The sequence below is a fragment of the Tupaia chinensis genome, unplaced genomic scaffold, assembly GCF_000334495.1.
Source record: "Tupaia chinensis unplaced genomic scaffold, TupChi_1.0 Scaffold000576_2, whole genome shotgun sequence".
NCBI lineage: Eukaryota > Metazoa > Chordata > Mammalia > Scandentia > Tupaiidae > Tupaia > Tupaia belangeri.
Window position 1 is genome coordinate 933,840 of NW_006160091.1, and position 16,813 is coordinate 950,652.

Below are 16,813 nucleotides of genomic sequence, written 5' to 3' on the forward strand. Positions count from 1 at the left end.
TTCCCTACAGCAGCTTAACCTGTGAGGTAGGGACTCTTTGCCCTCTTATAGGCAGAGAAAGTGGTGCCCAGGAAGGTAAATAGGGCCAGATAGTAGCAATAGCATTAATGCAACAGAACCCATGTAGGAAGGCTGGGGAATGGTATCTTGTGTGGGTGCATAAGGGCCCATGATTTGGGCCTGCTTAGGTAGGAGTAGATTGTCACGTGAAGGACTTGTGTTTGGTGCTTATTTCTTTCCCTGCCTCTGTCTCTCTTCTTATGAAAAAAAAAAAAATGAATAAACTTAAAAAAGAAAGGGAAAAAAAGTGGATAAGTTGTATAGGATCATAGAACCAGCAAATGAAGACATGTTGGCTAAACAAAGGCCAAAGGACCAGGGACATGCTCTACAACAGTGTGTGGTCTCTTCCCTCCACCACCAACCAAAGGGAACCAATGAGGAAACATTGTCTGGTTGCACATGGGCATTTTGAGAATGGCCTCTGCATTTAATGCCTGAAATCTGAATTTCTATTCCAATTGCATTTCAGTTTGAACACTGTTCAAATTATCCCCTGCAGTATGACTCTACAAATCCTTTCCTCTAAAGAACTTATAGATTTTTAAAAGAACTAGGGCACATTTGTTATGGAGCAGAAACCACAAATGGAGTTTTTGTTCCTTTCTTAAAGGAGACAAGACCTCTTCTAACCTCAAATCACATAAGTACTTTGGCTCAATTGCTCAGCATGGAGTGATATTCCAAGCAGAAGTGTGTGGTGGGAAGGAAGGGAACTGAAGGAATCATTTAATAAGCAAAAGTATTAAGAATCTGAAAAGGGGGCCAGGAGGTGGTGTAGTGGTTACATTGCTGGACTCCCAAATGGCTGACCACAGTTCAAGTCTTGGATACGGTGGCTTAAAAAGCACACTGGCGTGTGTGCATATGTGCCCAAGACCCTGTTAGGAGAATGGCGAGAAGGGATTGCAGGGTGGCTATCCCCCCTTGGGGGTAATTTCTCACTTTACCTCACATTGTCTCTGTTTCTCTCTCTCTCTCTCTCTCCCTCTCTCTCTATCTCTCTCCTCAGTGCCCTAAGACAAAAACATAAAAAAAAAAAAGGAAAAGAATGTGAAAGGAGTGGGGAGTGGTCTCACCCTTCCCTCTCTCTCCCTTTATCTCTCATCCTCATTCCTGAAATCTAGATAAGGAAACATTGACTGATTGATTACATTGTTTCTCCTCCAGATTATATATGTGTATTCACAGTTAATTAGCATTTCTTTATTGAATACATTTTTGATAACTCTTGGCTTCATCAGATGAAAATAAAACCTTTACTTATTTATGGGGCAGTCTGCTTTATTTGATCACCTTACACAAAGAGAAATATAAATGTCATGCTTTTGAGATAAGGAAGTAGCTAGCTACCAAGGGGAAGAGGGACTAGAGTGAGCGAAGACAGGTGAGTGAATACATTCATTGACACACTTTGCTTGTGAACATTTTTACTAATCTTTGAGTTTTGAAGTGTTAGTTCCTTAAGTCTTCTCAGTATCACTGTGATTTGTTAAGCTCTACAGAGATAATAAATTTGGTTTCAAATGAGAAGTAACTTAGGCATGAGCTCTGTGACAGGTAAAAATGAAAAAACAAAATGAATAAAACACACATTAATCTTATTTCCTGACTAAGATGCAGACCTGCAGAGGCCACTCAGTTCAAGTTGGAATACACAAATGAGTCCAACTGGTTCAATATTCTTTCTTTCTTTTGCTTTTTTTCCTTTCTTTCTTTCTTTCTTTCTATCTTTCTTTCTTTCTTTCTTTCTTTCTTTCTTTCTTTCTTTTTCTTTCTTTCTTTCTCTTTCTTCCTTTTTTCTTTCCTTCCTTCTTTCTCTTTTCTTTTTCTTTCTTTCTTTCTTCTTTCTTTCCTTTCTTTCTTTCTTTCCTTTCTTCCTTTCTCTCTCTCTCTCTCTCTCTCTCTCTCTCTCTTTCTTTTCTTTCTTTGTCCCCCACCCCCCCTTTTTTTTAAGTATTTTGCTATAGGCAATGGTTGCTCTCCAGAGAGACACAGAGAGAGTGTTTGGAAAGTGAGAATTCACTCCCTAGGGGTCAGGAATGGCCATGTAGCAATCTCTTCTCCTTTCAGGACTTTGGGCACACATACACATGTGCCTGGTGTGACTTTCAAGTTGCCGGATCCAGAGGCTGGACTACAAAGTCATCTATGTGGGATCTAGTACCTTAATCACCATGCCTTCTGTTGGCTTTATCAACTTTATTTTTCTACACCACTAATCATTCATTTACCTATAATTCATCATAGTGTGCTTAATTTTAAAATTAATTCCCTAGCTAATTTTAAGATTTATAGCTAAGTCCTTGTCTCAAAAGCTGACTACATTAGGAAAAGAAGTCAACTGAAAAATAATTAATCTTGTATTTAAACTCTCTTAACCTTGAGCTTCAAAGGGTGCATTATCAGTCCAATAAATGGGCCTAAGGAAAGTGAGAATTCACTCCCTAGGGGTCAGGAATGGCCATGTAGCAATCTCTTCTCCTTTCAGGACTTTGGGCACACATACACATGTGCCTGGTGTGACTTTCAAGTTGCCGGATCCAGAGGCTGGACTACAAAGTCATCTATGTGGGATCTAGTACCTTAATCACCATGCCTTCTGTTGGCTTTATCAACTTTATTTTTCTACACCACTAATCATTCATTTACCTATAATTCATCATAGTGTGCTTAATTTTAAAATTAATTCCCTAGCTAATTTTAAGATTTATAGCTAAGTCCTTGTCTCAAAAGCTGACTACATTAGGAAAAGAAGTCAACTGAAAAATAATTAATCTTGTATTTAAACTCTCTTAACCTTGAGCTTCAAAGGGTGCATTATCAGTCCAATAAATGGGCCTAATTTTTTAATAAATTGAAAGCAAAAACGAGAGAGATTAAATAATCATTTTATATTTCTAGTAGGTCAAGTTCTTAAGAGGCCAAACGTGACTTTAATTCTGGAAGAAAAATTGCCTGTACCAAAAAAGAACCTAAAGAGAGGTATCCATGAATAAAGTGTCTACAAGGTACAGTATCTCATTTAATCAATGTGTGTGGGCTCAGGGGAAAGTGCTGTTGACTTTATTTTATGGGTAGGTGAGGAATTCAGACATAAAGCAATCATACAACTTGCCTAAGGACACCGACACTTGGAAAGGCTATCTATCTTATCTATAAACACACACACACACACACACACACACATTTTTAAAAAAGTTTATGGAAAATGTATTTTAATAAAAAATTACACAAAGTTCAAAAAATTTTGCACCAAAATAAACTCACACTTTAATTTCAGTTTTGATGAACTCTTTGGAGCATCCCCCTTTCACTCACACACATACATCCTGTTAGCTCTCTTTTTCTGGAGAACCCTGACTGATACATTCTATCATAGTCACCCCACTTAAGAAATACTAGCCATTGGCCAGACCCTTACTTTAGAAGTTAAGTGAGCTAGGTCCCATGTGGCTGACTACAGTTCAAATCCTGGACCTGGTGGCTGAAAAAATAAGTTTGATATGTGTACATGTATGCCCAGAATCCTGATGGTATAGAGAAATTAAGAAAGAAGGATGGTGAAGTGACCCGATCACATTAGGGAGTGTTTTCTTCCTTTCTCACTGTCTCTCACTCTCATGAGCACATGCATTGTCTGACAATTAAAAAGAAAAAAACCTCATCATAAAAATACATAACTCAATTGAAGTCGGGATATATTCTTTTTCTGTAGCTGATGTGATTGGTTGTCTCCTTTGGGGATCATACCCAGAGATCAATGAAGCAACCAGATTCAAAAGATCTCTCTCAGAGATCACCTCTTAGTTTTCCCTGGGAGTCCTGGTAAGGGTTCAGACTGCTGCATTCTGAGTTTTACACCCAATATTCCTAGCCTGCATTTGGCAACTAAATAATGTACATCTCATTGGAGCTTTGGTCATAGGGAAATAAGATGATGATCAGAGGAAAGGGATGTACTAGGGAGGAGGGGAATTAACAGTGTTTTCTTTCCCCTGCAAATAGAGAAGTTCAAGCCATCCAGACTCCATGAACCAAAGGGCAATAATGAGGTATTTTTTTCTTTTTTCTGAGAAGTTTTTGCCTTAGGGCATGTATGCTAACCGGGAAGAGTTACAGAGACAGTGAGAAGAAAAGTGAGAAATCACCCACTACAGGAGATGATCATGCTGCAATCTCATCTCTTCTACTCTCTTCCCAGGATCTTGGGCATACACACACATGCATCTAGCATGAATTTCAAGCCACTAGGTCCAGGGCTTGGACAGCAGTTAGCCATGTGGTAGTCCGATGATATAATCGCTATGCCATCGGCCAATCCTGGGAAATATTAGTTCTAACAACATCTAATGTAGGTTTATCCAGTTGTCATATTTTTAAAAGTTTATATATTTATCTCTTCCATGAACAAAAGAGAGAGAGAAAAAGAGAGAGAGAAAGCGAGCATGCCCAACAGGGTCCCATGTCATGATTTATCCCTAAGTTCGTCTACTCAGCTAGCCCTGAATTACAGGCTAGCACAGGCCTGTATAATCAGGGAGGTATCTGAACTTAAACCAGATTCTTCCCTTGTGGATCAGCCTCATAAGGCACCATGTTTTACAGCTGTACCACTGTCTGGACTTCAGTTGCCCCATTTTTAGACATACTTTTAAAATATTCTTCATAAAAAACTTCTAGATAGGTCATCTGATGTTTTTTCATGGTTCAGATATATTTCATCTATAATTTGAAAAAAATATCTTTTTTTTTTCCCTCAGCAAGCTGTTAATCACTCAGTTGCTTTCTACCTCCTTTCCCTTCCTTTCTTTTCCCCTAAGAGATACAGTATGCAGAGGTTGGTTATCAACTCCTGGTTGGTTTTATAGGCTTATTATCAGAAGACTACTCATCGACTCTTCTAAGGCCTTTCAGAAATGATAGTGTTCATGTATAACATAAGAAAACCATTTCTTTGATGCCTTTCCTAACATTCAACATGGTCACCAGTATGTTTGAATAATGAAAGTGAGAAAAGGGGCAAGAGATAACCAGGCTGGATAAACACTCTGGTCCCCTCACACTGCTTTTTCCATAAAAAAAAAAAAAAGTCTCAAAAGCCTTTAGGCATCCCATGTTTGAAAAACAAAACAAAACAAGATAGTAATTGCATTCCACGCACAGCCTTTATCTGTAGATTATTATGTAGACCAAATGATGAATAGATGCAGAGTATCTCACTATTTGATATATGCAAAAAAGTTTTAAAATTAAAATTAAGACTAACAAAAATAAGACTCCCTTAACCGTATACCAGCCCTGTAGCACTGTGGTTAAGGGAGTCAGATCCCATATGGTTAACCATGGTTCAAATATCAGCCCTGGCAGCTTGAAAGACATACTGCATGCATGCCCGAAATATGGTAAGATGGAGAAATGAAAGATGAAAGATAAGGGATTGTGGCAGGATCATGACCATTGGGGTATGCTTTCTCCCTCTCTTTCTCTGCCTCTTTCTGGCAAATGTATGTACCCTATGTCAATTAAAACAAACAAAATCAAAACAAAACAAAATTTGGATTAATGGGACCAGAAGGTGGAATTAGTGGTTAAGGTGTTGGATTTCCACATGATTAAATGAGGATCAAGCTCCAGACCCAGTGGCTTGAAATCACACCAAGCATGTGTATGTAAGGGCCCCAAATCCCAGGAGAACAGAGGAGGATTGCACCAGGGTCACCCCTCTCAGGAGGGGATGTGATTTATCACTTTCTCAGTTATAGTCTCTATGGAAAGCACATACATCCTGTAACAAATATTTTTTTTTAAATGTGGACTAACAAGAAGTCTTATATTTATCAAATATTCATCATCTTGCCTCTCCTCAAATAGTTATGTTATATGGCTAAAAGAATTGGTTATTAATTCTTGGGATAGTAAATTTATAAAAAAATATTAATTAAATAAAAGAAGAATATAGCTTTCTGCGTTTTATTTTTGTCTTATATTTGCTTTATTGGTAAGTATTTTAATAAACATAACAATGGAAATGGTTAAACACAATTTTGTGTACAACTAAGAAAATAAACCAAGCCCTGTTAAATATTGATATGACATACTGATGTTTTAATGTTATAAATTAAAGCAGATTTTATTTTTCCCTCACAAAAACACAATTGGATAAAGAGTGAAAATGTAATTCAACTGGGATTTGGGGGCTTTGCAGCTTGAAATAAACATCTGGATTTTCTTTTAAACAACTACATTAGTTGCTTTTTGAAACCACATACAATGAATATATTTAAATATATTGTGTTTACAGTTTTTGATTTACATGTAATCATTGCACATCTTTGTGGGGTACAGTATGTTTTTTTTTAAAGCATGCATACAGTTTGCCATAATCAAATCAAGGCTATAAACATATTCATCATCTTCAGCATTGAACATTATGTTAGGTCGTACACATTCAATGTTTATTTTTTTAAGAATATGGGAAACACAGGGTAGCTAATGGCATGGCAGTTAAGGCACTGGATCCCACATGGCTGACTGTGGGGTTCAAGGCCCAGATCCAGTAACTTGAAAAGCAGACTGGACTAATTTCATGGCAGTTTTTTTTTTTTCCTATTTTCATATGTAGTCCTTAAAAACTCAAGACATCTGAGCTCATAAAGAATCTAAAACTATGAAAGAGAGGCATCGTATGTCCCTACTTAATATATACCAAATGTCTGCACTCTCTGGCAGAAACTGAAATATTGAACAATATAAATGCAAGGAGTACAACTATGGATACCAGAGATAGTGTGGGAGGAGGCTGAGAAAGGGCAGAGGCTGAGAGGGAGGGAATCAAGAGGGACGGGAGAAGTAAAATATATAATAAACACACACACATAAAGAATTATTTAATTAATTAAAAAAATAAATATTCTAAGTAGTACACATTAAAGCACTTACTAAACGGCTGTAGCTTTAATAGGATATCTGATTATAAGATTTTTCTAAAGTCCTTTACATAATTAAACATCTTCAATTCTACTTGTCACTAGCAACCTTTTTCTTACCCTAAACTGTAATAAATCTATCAGATGCAAAAGAAAAATAAAGAGAAACACACTGGGCATGTAAGCATGCCCAAAATTTCAGGAGGAGAATGAGGAAGAGACGACAGCGTAGCCATACCACTGGGGTGGGAGGGATGCTTCCTCATTTTCCATCTCTTTCTCTCTGTTTCTACAGTGATCATATGTGCCCAACAGCAAATTTAGAAAAAAAGAATGAAAATAAAAATAGGAAAATAGAAGGAGCTTATATAAAGACTTTTAAGTTATGCTAATTTTTCTGGTATGTTCCATAAATTTATTCTGAAAGCAATAATTAAACAAAAGATTTTTTAAAAATATCCTTTGTGTTACAGAATATATGTATTATAAGAATTCGGATTCCAGATTCAAGCCAAAAATTGACTTACAAACTTAAGAATCTCACTTAAGCTTTCTAAGATTCACTTTTGTCATTTATAAAGATAAGAGATTTTTGAGAATTTAAAGATAAATTAGATACATTATGTTTAGCATAATATCTGATATAAATACATTATACCTTCTAGCTGTACTCATTAGTAGTAGTAGTATCATTTTGCCTGGGTTTATTAAAATTTAGTATTTTTAAGGGGCCAGCAGGCAGCATGAAAGTTAAGCATGAATCACACTTGGCCAACTCTGTGGTTCTAGTCTTGGACATGACAGCTTGAAAATCATGCTGACCACATGTGCATGCATGCTCCAAATCCAGAGGAGAATGGGGGAGAAAGGACTGTGGCATGGCCATCCCCCATGGAAGATGATTTCTCACTTTCCCTTTCATTGTCTCTCTCTGGTGAGAACAAAGATGCTAAGGTGGAAAAAAAAAATTCACTACTTTTACTTGCCATCAGGCAACTCTGATCATACCTTTTTAATAATATGATGGTAGTTTATGATGAGTAAATATAATCTTTGGACTGTCATCAAGCAATCTGAAATGCTATTCCTATATGAAGAAAAAAGTATTGGAACCAGCAGTTAGCATAATGGCTATGTCGCTGAACTCCCATGTAGTTGACCGCGGTTAGAGTCCCAGACCCAGTGGCTTAAACTTAGGCCAGGCGCATGTGCATGCATGCCCAGGATCCGGAGAGGAGAATGGAGGAGAAGGGATTGCAGCGTGGCCATCCTCCCTGGGGGATGATTTCTCACTGTCTCTCTTTGTCTTTCTGGTGAGCACATGCACCCTATAGCAAAAAAAAACAAAAACAAAAACAAAAACAAAAACCTCTCCAAAAAAAAGTATTTTAAAAAGGGAAATATGTATCAGGGACATGAGGGAAACACATGATGAGATGTGTTAATAATTTTATATCAAATTAGGAAGAGTCACATTATGAACTTTCACAGAGTTCATGTGGTGCAGGCAGGCACCTCAAATATTTTTATGGTCAGCATCTTAGACTTCCTTTTTCCATTTGTAAGAAGAAAAATACTGAAAGAATAAGTGGGATAATCAACTTGTTACTGATGACCACATGTTAAACGCTTAAGAACAGCCCGCAAGAGGTCTTTGAATCCTTACTGTGCTGTGCTGGCTTAGAAATCCTTAAGGATTAGCTGTTCATTGACAACTAAGCCTGGGAAATGTCTCGAGGGTTACATTTATTACCAGTTCTTGTTAATAAAGGTTAAAATTGTTCTCTAGAAAATTAGATACAATTCTCGAGCATACCAAAACCCAATTCTAAGAACAGTTATTAAGTTTGGGAGTTTTTCTATCTGTTTCGTGAAAGTGCAAGAAGCATTCATTGCAAAGCACATTTAAATACGAAGACTCCGTGGAGCATTCAGTACTTCCTTATGTGAATTTCCAGTAGGAAAAAAATAGGTCTTTCATGAAAAACAATCTCAAACTACGCCCTTCCACTCCGAATTCATAATTATGCTTAATCTGCACTCCTCTTGGCTCACTTACAGGTCCTGTTGGCAGGTAGTGAATGCAAAATCATTTTAATGGGGGGTCTCCTGGGAATGGAGAGAAAGTTTTGAGCCTTGAATGTTTCACAGTGGAATAAAGCCAGCTGTTGGGCGTCCTGAGCACAGGGCCACTGATCTCTGGAGCAGCCGTGTGCGTGGATGCTTTCAGGTCAGCAACCTGGAAAGGAAGAGGCAGACTGAGCAAAGAGAGGACCAGGTGTGAGAATGGGAAATGTGAGCTCTGCAACCACAAGGCTAGCTAGCAGCAAAGCCAGACAAGAAAGTTCTAGTGAGATAGGGTGATGCCCAGCACGGGGTGCACTCCTGTATGCTTTCCTTTGACAGAGGGCTGCCCCAAGGGGCCAGTGCTAATGAGAGTGAGGCACTGGGAGCTGGGAGATGCTTGGTTCCATCAAAGGGCCCATTCAAAGCTTCCCTGTCTCCATCACCCACTCAGGAGCTGCCAAACCAGCTTAAATTACTATCCTCACCACATACCTAAAGGTACGGTTACTACCAGACAGTCTGGGAGTAAGAGAAGAAAGCATTGCACATTGTGATAGTGATATTTTGTTGTGTGTATTTTGTTTGTGTTTTTGTGTAACTTAATTTGTATTTAGAATGGATTTGAAGGAAAAGTAATGCTATCAATTCGAAAAAGAGCATTTTGTTTTTATCACAATTATTTGCCCATTCTTTGATTTAAACAAACATTTTTGAGTGTTTAGGGCATTAAATTATAAATCATTTCCTTCCTTTTTAAAAATAGAGATTAATTTTGTTGGCTATTTTTTTAAAGACATTCATTCTCAAACTGTCAGCCTTCATGTTTTGGTCTTCTTTTTCTTTCTAGAAAAAGATTTTTATAAGTAAAATGTATTTTTTAATTCCTCATTTCTCTAGTTCCTTAAACCAATATATAACATGCATGTGTGTGTACATACATGTGTGTATATAGACATATGTGTGTGAATGTGTATAGATGTTTGTATACTTTTTTTTGTTAATAAAGTTACTCATGTAATACCTACTATGTGCTAAATGTTAAGTATGAAAACAGGAGAAGGAGATAACTTAGACCCTCCAAAATCCTCCCTGAAAATGGAAAGATGTGTATGTCAACAAGCCCACTGCTGGAAGCTGTTAACAGTACTTTGAATTAATCACAGTAGTCCAAAAGAAAAATGAATTTAGAAATAGGGAGAGACTCAGATAGGCAAAGATGCCTGACATAAAACTTACCATTAAACTATAATGTTAAACAAAAACACCAATAACAATGTGTTTTCTGAATTTCTTTTCAGCATCTCCATTTTTGTTTTAGCTAGTCCTGTAACAAGTTCATGATTGGTAAGACTCACAGACTATTTAAGGGACAGTAGCCACACTTTGCTTTTGTTTTTAATTTGCCGAAAGGAATGTGCTCACTAGAGAGAGAGAGAGAGAAAGGGAAAGCAAAGAAACACTGCTCTTCCCAACCCTCGAGGTGAGATGAATATGCCACAATTACTTGTCATCTCTAGTTCCTTAAACCAATATATAACATGCATGTGTGTGTACATACATGTGTGTATATAGACATATGTGTGTGAATGTGTATAGATGTTTGTATACTTTTTTTTGTTAATAAAGTTACTCATGTAATACCTACTATGTGCTAAATGTTAAGTATGAAAACAGGAGAAGGAGATAACTTAGACCCTCCAAAATCCTCCCTGAAAATGGAAAGATGTGTATGTCAACAAGCCCACTGCTGGAAGCTGTTAACAGTACTTTGAATTAATCACAGTAGTCCAAAAGAAAAATGAATTTAGAAATAGGGAGAGACTCAGATAGGCAAAGATGCCTGACATAAAACTTACCATTAAACTATAATGTTAAACAAAAACACCAATAACAATGTGTTTTCTGAATTTCTTTTCAGCATCTCCATTTTTGTTTTAGCTAGTCCTGTAACAAGTTCATGATTGGTAAGACTCACAGACTATTTAAGGGACAGTAGCCACACTTTGCTTTTGTTTTTAATTTGCCGAAAGGAATATGTGCTCACTAGAGAGAGAGAGAGAGAAAGGGAAAGCAAAGAAACACTGCTCTTCCCAACCCTCGAGGTGAGATGAATATGCCACAATTACTTGTCAATTCTCTTCTCAGGATTTTGGGCATACTCACACACAAGCCCAGTGTGTTTTTCAAGTCACCTTGTCTGGGACTCACACTGAGCTGTTGACCATGTGGGATCTAGCCGCCCTAATGACCATGCCTCTGTGTGGTTTGTAATAACCACACTTTGAATAAAGTCCATAGAGCTCTAGACTGTTTGGATGGAGAGGCCAGAGAACATAAACTCCAATAGGTGCAGTGTATACATGGGACATCTAAGGGCCTCACAACGAGAAGGAAGAAGTCGAGGATCATTTGCTTGAGTCCTTAGGTATCTTTACATTATATAGAGACCCAAACAGTTCAATATTCAATTAGAAAGAAAAGAAGAAAACTCTAGATCATGGCAGTTTGTTTTTAATCATCTCCTTATGGCAGACCCTGTGCTTGTTTCCCTCAAGAAATTCACATTTAAATGGGAGAGTCAAATATATTTGCGTTAGGGGCCAAGAGGGCATAGTGATTAAGGAGCTAGCCTCCTACATGGCCAACCACAGTAGGAGTGCTGGGTCCATTGGCTTAAAATTCACATTGGGTGTGTGTGTATGCAAAATCTGGAGAAGAGAATGGAAGAGAAGGGATTGTGGTGTGGTCATCCCTTCCAGGGGTTGATTTCTCACTTTCTGTCTCTCTGTTTCTTTCTGTGTCTCTCTGGAAAGCATACACATTCTACAGCAAAAATCTCTCTCTCAAAAAAAAATTGTGCTTGACCCATTGTAATATGAAGCAAAAATAAGTACTAATCATGCCTAGCAGTTTTGCTAATATCATAAAGTCATGTATGACTTAAGGATTCAAGAGTCTGGGTGGAGTGGTGGTTAAGGCACTGGACTCCCACATGATTGACCACTGCTCACAGCCTGCACCTGAAAAACACACTGGATGCATGTGCATGTGTGCCCAAAATCCCAAGAGGAGAATGGAGAAGGGATTGCAGCATGGCTGTCTCCCCTAAATGATCTCATTTTCCTTCTGTCCTAAAAATCAAACAAACAAACAAAATCCAAGAGTCTATGCAGTTATAAATGCATCAATAAAGGAAAGGAAATGGCAATAAATGAAAAGTGACTAACTTTGAATGAGAAAAGAAAAGGGGTAGCAGATATGTCAGAGTGCCCAAATATCTGGAGCAAGAGAGCTTGGCAAGTTGGGCCATACTGGATTCAAGTATTTGGGTGTTTGCTGAGGATCCATTTTAAAAGTACAAGATGGTCTTCATTTACTGCTGTTTCATTTACTATTCTACCATTTCTAGTGATTCTACTTTGGTAATATCTAAAGGGAGTTCTAGTGTAGGGTCTTGTAAGCCAAGGAAAAATTGAGTAGAATCCAGGCATTGTGGTTGGGCTTTACACAAGTTTCTAGAAAACTAGGTTATAAATAGAAGTCTTGTCATCTTATCACCAATCTTGCTATGTCATGAAGTGCAAAGCTCTTCTCTTCATGGCCTATAGTGAAAATGACTCAGGTTGCATTGTGCTTTGACTCAGACTGTATTGTGCTTTTTTTTCCCCCTGAAATATTCCCTCTTTGAGGCTCATGTTTTTCTTACTACACTAAGATTAATTTCTCTCAGTAGTGTTCTTAGAAGGCTGCTGTTCATAAAAATTCCCCACGCTTGCTTTTTATTTCTTAAGTATAGCTTTTTTTCATATATATGATATATGTTTCTGTATATATCACTGTATATCATTACAGGATGCAGAATGAATTTCCCCAAGATGAACACACTGTATGTTAGTCCAGTGAAAGATACTACCATGTGAGTCCTAGTGGAGCGAGTGAGCCGAGTGGCTGTGTAGTACCTTGTTGGAAACTGATATCGCTTGCAGCATGACTGACCAACTGACTGAAGAGCAGATTGCAGAATTCAAAGAAGCTTTTTCACTATTTGACAAGGATGGTGATGGAACTATAACAACAAAGGAATTGGGAATTGTAATGAGGTCTCTTGGGCAGAATCTCACAGGAGTAGAGTTATGACATAATTAATGAAGTAGATGCTGATGGTAATGGCAAAATTGACTTCCCTGAATTTCTGGCAATGATGGCAAGAAAAATGAAAGACACAGACAGTGAAGAAGAAATTAGAGAAAGAGAAACATTCCATGTATTTAATAAGGATGGCCATGGCTATATTAGTGCAGCAGAACTTCGCCATGTGATGACAAACCTTGGAGAGAAGTTAACAAATGAAGTTGATGAAATGATCGGGGAAGCAGATATTGATGGTGATGGTCAAGTAAACTATGAAGAGTTTGTACAAAAGATGACAGCAAAGTGAAGACCATTGTACAGAATGTGTTAATTTTCTTGTACAAAATTGTTTACTTGCCTTTTCATTGTTTGTAACTTATCTGTAAAAGGTTTCTCCCTCCTGTCAAAAAGATATGCATGTGTAGTAATTAGGACTCATTCCTCCATGTTTTCTTCCTTATCTTATTGTCATTGTCCTGAGACCTTATTTTAGAAAATTGATCAAGTAACATGTTGCATGTGGCTTGCTCTGGATATCTAAGCCCTTATGCACATCTAAACTTAGATGAGGTTGATCAAATGAGGGAACATCTAGGTTATGCCTTGTTTAAGTAGTTTTCTTTAGGAACCGTCAGCATGTTGTTGTTGAAGTGTGGAGTTGTAACTCTGCGTGGACTATGGACAGTCAACAATATGTATTTAAAAGTTGCACTATTGCAAAACAGGTATATTTTCCAGGTACTCATACACTATTTTTTTGTAAAATAAATAAATAAAGATAAGTAAAATAATTTTTTTTGGAGAGGTTTTTGCTATAGGGCGCGTGTGCTTGCCAAACAGAGAGAGACAGAAAGACAGAAAGTGAAAAATCATCCCCAAGGGGGGATGGCCATGCCTCAATCCCTTCTCCTCCATTCTCCTCTCGGGATCTTGGGCATGCACGCACATGCGCCCGGCGTGAGTTTAAGCCACTGGGTCCGGGACTCGAACCACGGCCGACTACATGGGAGTCCAGCGACATAGCCATTACACTAACTGCTGGTCCCAGAAACATTTTCTTTATTGTTACTTGCTTTTAAAACTTTGTTTAGCCACTTAAAGAAAACATACTTATGGAATAATTTGCCTCAAATCCATTGCAATTTGTTCATTTGTTTTCCAATAAAAAAATTACAATTTACCCAAAAAAAGATACTGCCATGCACATTATCAACACATAATTTTCCATTTTTGTGTCCCTTAAATGTTTTGCTTCTTTTTCCTTTAATTTTCTTCTTCTCACCTTCCTCCATTCCCCACCCTTCTTCCACTGTCTCTAGTATTCTCAATTGCTTAGTAGTAAATCTTTCATTTAACTTTCTACCAAATGTCAAGGTCTTGTTGATTTTTATAGCTAAGTAGTATTCCACAGTGTATATGTACCACACTTTCTCAATCCATTCATCTGTTCATGGACATTTGGATTGGTTCTATATCTTAGCAATTGTGAATAATGCTGCAATATATGCAAGTATTTTGCTGAATGAGTATATTCCTATTCTTTGTGTAGCTATCTAAAAGTGAAATTGCTGGATCATATGGTACTGTTGCTACTCCCTGCTCTGTGTTGCAGGCTTGGGAGATTAATGCCAGCAAAGCATGTCCCAAGTGCAGCTTTTAAGTCTAAGGTCATTATTAGCTGCTATCTCCTTCTCCTGATGTAGGGTTTACTTGGCCATTTTTTTCTGAACTTTGTTTTCCCCACATCCTTACTCTGTAACATTTTGAATAATAAGTGTTTCTGTCTGGATGGGCACCAAAACTATGACTTGTCATGATTCATCCTATTATTTATTGTTTTTTTATTTCTGGTCCACCACCAAAGAATTAATGTTGAAAAGTATATTCTCTCAAATGTTAGTGAAATGACCTCTCATGAGATCCAACACTTGATTTTTCTTTGTTTTCCCTTTATATTGCTTTTTTTTTCCTGCTTGTTCTCTACTTCTTGGTTCTTTGTGAGGACACATTTCCCTATGAGTAGAAATGGGACTGAAAGCTTCTGTGGCCATGATTTTAAAAATATGATATATATGTATGTGTACAAAATAATTTGCTTATAACAATACTACAGCAAACCTTTTCTTTTCTTTTTTTTTTGAGAGGTTTTTCGTTATAGGGCACGTGCTCTCGCCAGACAGACGGAGAGAGACATAGAGACAGAAAGCGAGAAATCACCCCCCAGGGGGGATGGTCACGCTGCAATCTCTTCTCCTCCATTCTCCTCTTGGGATCTTGGGCACGCACGCACACGCGCCCGGCGTGAGTTTTAAGCCACTGGGTCCGGGACGCGAACCGTGGTCGACTACATGGGAGTCCAGCGACATAGCCATTACACTAAAAGATGGTATCCCTCAAGGACTGGGTCAAAGAAAGATAAAAATCAGCCTGGAAAATCTTGTGGTTCCATAAAGTAAGGATGTGCTCAATCAATGAGAGGGAAATGTCCAGAGGGACAGAGGAATCAGCAGGATGTAGCTCTTAATACCCAGACCTGGAAAATTCAGACGATCAGAATAAACAAGGATAGAAATTATTACAAGTCATTGGGTCAAATGAAATCCAAGAGTCCACAGTGATATAAGTAAATCAATAAGGGAAAGGAAAGAGTCTTCTAGTAAATATAGAAGTGATGGGATTAGATAACTAGTATTTGGAGACTCTCAAATAAGAATTGATTCAGGAAAGATTAGTAGGAACTATGATTATAGAACTAGTGGGTGAATGTCTGAGAAATAGCAAGATATCTACAGAGTACCCACCACACAACAAACTTACTCATTACAAAGAGGAGAATAACAATTTTACATTAAAGAAACATGACAGACACTACCATCAGCAAGTGACCAAAGTGAACATCGCTGTTAACAGGACAGATCGGCATGCCTAACGTAGGGTGCCAAACATTAACTTCTTGGGTATTCCTGATGAAAGTGCACAATCTCAGTCTAATAACAAGTAAACTGAAGACCATTTCATAAAAGGATTGACTTGCACTCTTCCAAAATATCAAATGATGGTCCAGATCGGTGGTGTAGGGGTAACACAATACTCGAGCAAAACTGAATCTTGAACCTAGGTCAACTTGGAAGGATGTGTTTCAGTGTCCGGGGTGACTTGTACACACAAAATATGTAGGCCCATGATCCTGACAGACTAGGAAGGCTGGGATGTTGACATTGCAGGCCTGAGGCCTTGCTGAGGACACTTAGTTTTTCTCTCTCTGTCTCTCACTGTCAATAAAGAAAAAAATAAACTTTAAATATATATACTCAAGATCATGAGATACAGAAAAATTGAGAATCTGTTCCAATTTAAAGGAGATGGGAGAGACATGATAACTGAATGCCATACATGTTGCTAAGTTTCTTTTGCTAAAAAAAGACATTGTCTAGAAAGTCGAATAAGGTCTGTAGATTAGAAACACTATTGTATCAATGCTAGTTTCCTGATTTTTATTACTGTAGAGTTGCTATGTAAGAGAATGCCCTTTCTTTCAGAAAATGCAAATTTAGTTATTTAGAGGATATCATGTCTGTCATTAACTCTAAAATGATTCAAGAAAGAACAAACGTGTATGTTTGTGT

The 16,813-nt window shown here is 37.7% G+C and overlaps 1 pseudogene; it reads left to right on the plus strand.

The window, feature by feature from the left end:
* Positions 1 to 13,043: 13,043 nt before the first annotated feature.
* Positions 13,044 to 13,500, plus strand: LOC102477795 (calmodulin-like; annotated as a pseudogene).
* Positions 13,501 to 16,813: the final 3,313 nt, after the last annotated feature.